This window comes from Trachemys scripta, chromosome 6 (genome assembly GCF_013100865.1).
Source record: "Trachemys scripta elegans isolate TJP31775 chromosome 6, CAS_Tse_1.0, whole genome shotgun sequence".
Classification (NCBI taxonomy): domain Eukaryota; kingdom Metazoa; phylum Chordata; order Testudines; family Emydidae; genus Trachemys; species Trachemys scripta.
In genome coordinates this window covers 6970694-6974421 of record NC_048303.1, presented here as the reverse complement: position 1 = coordinate 6974421, position 3728 = coordinate 6970694, and the positions used below count along the sequence as shown (strand labels likewise).

At 43.1% G+C, this 3728-nt stretch overlaps 1 non-coding gene across 1 annotated transcript; it reads right to left on the bottom strand.

Moving 5' to 3' along the window:
* Positions 1-3338: 3338 nt before the first annotated feature.
* On the bottom strand, positions 3339-3410 carry TRNAP-CGG. Its single transcript has one exon. It is a non-coding gene; the product is annotated as a tRNA-Pro (tRNA).
* Between the last annotated feature and the right edge of the window lie 318 nt (positions 3411-3728).

Below are 3728 nucleotides of genomic sequence, written 5' to 3'. Positions count from 1 at the left end.
GCACTTTCCCAGCGGCAATGTAGTGACACCCTTAGGTAGCCCCTGCCCTTCCTGTGAAAGAATATGAAAGGAGACTCCAGGAGATGAAATTTGGAGTAAAAGCTCCATTTGGGGGGTTAGTCTCACAATGTGGAACGCAGGCTGGACGCACCATATGACTCATGCTATGCGATTTTTGAGGGTTTATTTTTAAACTCTGGAATTTGAGTTGTTCCAGGTGAGTCTGAGATCCTAACAAAAATGTCTAATAAGCACAAAAATCTACCACTGGAACAGGAGATAAAATAAGACCGAAGAGAAGAGAAACACGCTATGAATGAGCTTTAGTAGGAACTAATGCAAATGGCAGACCTACAACATAATAAATGCACTACCCATTATAACGGGAAGCGGTGCATAAAGTGATTATAAAGAGCTTGGGTAAATATTCAAAGTCACTTAAACGACTTAGAAGCAAAAGTCCGATTTTCAAATATCACTCAAGTGCTGATGAAAATGTTTACCCCTTATCTTCACATGAAAGCAGTCACTCAAATTCATCTGAAAGTGCTTTCCAGATGTTACTGGTAACTGACTACAATCACTTTCTTACACTGGAAATGAGGGCCAGGATTTTTAAAAATAGGTGCCTAAAGACAGACTTTAAAGTCCTTGGGCACCTAAAAAGGTAACCTGATTTTCACAAGTGAGGCACAATCAGCAACTTCCATCAGGCCTCCACTCCTGGTGGGCTTAGGAGCCTAAATTTAGATATCCCTCTCTGAAAGCCTAAATAAGTAAATTTTACACAGGATGAGATGTTTCTTATCACAGGAACAGTGACAGGGTTTCCAAGACCTTTGCCAGAGACATTTAAAGAAGCCAATGATGGACATGACCGCAATCCTAGGATCACACAGGTACAACCAATTCCTTTGTGTTGAAAATGCTGCTGATGGGAGACAATTATAGAGCAGTAAACGCAATGAAGTTGGTATATTTTACATGATGTGGAGCACTGCTCAGCCTGTAAGGGAGACAGAGTTCCCAGAGCCCTATGGCAGAGCTCTGGCACAGAGTCAATGGTATATGTTGATTCGGATCTATGCATGTCATAATACTGCCCATTGCTCAAGTGCAGCCAGAGTATCTGTAGTGAAATGTGACAATGTTTAAAGACACCATAGCAAAACCGAACAGTGTTTAGGACAGAAGGTGTGGTGGTGAGTGAAATGGTGCATGGTGAAGATTTAAGTAGGTCGGATGCAGATAGTCAAATTAGAATTTGGATGAGTCGCTGGGGCTAATATCCTGATTCTAGCTAAAATTGCCACGGGATTATTAATGATCACATGTAGCTTTCCATCTCATCTAGGACACCCCGAGGCACCATAGAGAAATGAAATGTTTCTGGTCAGTTTCAACAAACCCAAATATTTCAGTTCAGGTTGTATTGATTTTCCTAACAGAACAACAACAAAAAATTGTGGAGAAATTAAAATTTTCTCATGGAAAATTTCAATTCTGCAGAAACCACATTTTTTGTCGAAAATTCCTTTCAATGGTAACTTCCCAACTAGCTCTGCTCTTGAGAAATATTTCATAGTTATAAAAATCCCCAAACATTTTGATTGACTAAATGAGAGCCAGGGACATCTGAGGTATCCCAAAATAAGTTCCCAACACAATGGGAAAATCATATGAGTTCCCCATGGGGACAGGATAATAGAACAAACAACACATTACAGATGATAGTCGTGTTGCTTAACACACTGTTGGAACGTGCTGAGATACTTCATGAGTGTGGATCAACTTCTGTTGGTGAAATTGACAAGTTTTCCCAGTAACACAGAGATCTTCTTCTGGTCTGGGAAAGGTACTCAGAATACCATAGTGAATACATAGTGGAACAGACAAGGAATTCACACGTGTTGCAAGAAACCATACAAGGTGAAGCGGGCAGGTATCATTATCCTTAATCCAGGGTGATTGGCCATTTTAAGAGGAAATGGGACTCAGCCCCACCTGTGACAAGATCAGCTCACCTCCTCAGGGGGTAACGATGAATGGGTCCTGTGATTAACTTAGGCCAGGCCTGGAAAGATAAAGGAGGAAGGGACAGACTCTAGGAATAGTCCCCAGGCAGGGAGCTTGACAGGGAGCCTACCTTCAGCTAGGGGGAGCTAGGAGTGCCAGGCAGGACAGAAGCTGAAGCTGGGTTGAGGAAGCAGCTTCAGCTTCAGGTGAGTACTGCAAGGAGCAAGTCTGGCTCTGGCGTGGAGAAAAGGAATGGAACCTCGCTCTGGGAAAGGAAGGCTGAGGGCCTTGCAAGGAGAGTGGAGAGCGTTTGAACTCTGAAGGGAAGATAGACCTTTCAGGAAGAGGGGCTGTGCCCAACTTTGAATTGGGGCAAAGACTCTTTTTTCAGTTCTGTGTTGAAAGACAGTGCATGTTTTGATAAATTGGACCCTAGAAGGGGAAAGATTTGAATATTTGGCCTGTGTGGATTTGTTAAGGGGCCTTCAGCAGAAAGGGAAATTAAGACAGGGGGCTGCAGAGCCACCTCTGGACACCAGGGGGTCCATGGGAGGTAGCTGACCCTATTACAGTCCCCATTATACAGATGGGAAAATCAAATCACTTCTGAGTTCCCCATGGGGAAAGGATGACAGAACAAAAACTTATCACAGATGGTAGTTGTATCGCTTAATGCACTATTTGATGGTGCTCAAATACTACATTAATGAGTGGGGCTTAACAACGTATGCAGAATAGAATAGAACAGAAGCACAGAGGGGGACAAACCATAGAACTACCATGATGTTTGCAGCAGACCATCACGTTGTTCGTTCTGCTTATATGCTATATCCCATCCCACCCACGCTGGGTCTGTCTTCTCTGTTTAGATTGTATGCTCCTTGGGCACTAAACGTCTCTGACTATATGTCTGTATATTACCCAGGACAATGTCATCTATTCTCAGTTGCCCCTTAATAATACAAATGTGAAATCATTATAATAAATATGTAATCCAGTCTCAGTGGCTAAGGGGATGATTTGGTTCACTGTGGGAAATCTCACTGTATATTGTATGGCCCTAAATGTTCTCACTTTGTTGCCCACTGATAATTAGAATAATAGAATACCAGGGTTGGAAGGGACCTCATCTAGTCCAACCCTCTGCTCAAAGCAGGACCAATCCTTTGCCCCAGATCCCCAAATGACCCCCTCAAGGATTGAACTCACAACCCTGGGTTTAGCAGGCCAATGCTTAAACCACTGAGCTATCCCTCCCGCAAAAAGCAGCCAAGAAAGAGCCTGGAAACATGAAGGTAGGGCAGGAAACAGATCCTCACTGAGGGCTTGTCCGGGATTTGAACCCGGGACCGCTCGCACCCGAAGCGAGAATCATACTCCTAGACCAACAAGCCATCCACATGGAAAACAAAGCAAAAAAATGAGCATTTGTTTTAAAAGGGAGTGGGGAAACTAAAAGCCAGAAAGAAAAGAATGGAAGTACGCTGAATACCAGGTATAGAGAAGTCAGTGTTTCTCAAGAGAAATCACACACTAGTATAGTGTCCTGCTCTACAAATGGGTAAAACCTGTGTTATTTCAGGACTGTCTTATGGTAACTGCTGGCAAATACTAACCTTTAGTACAGAGCATATTGTAGGGAGACTGCAAAACACACAAGGTCACCAGAGGTTATATCGACTTAAGGACATGTTGAAGATGGTAAAGCCACT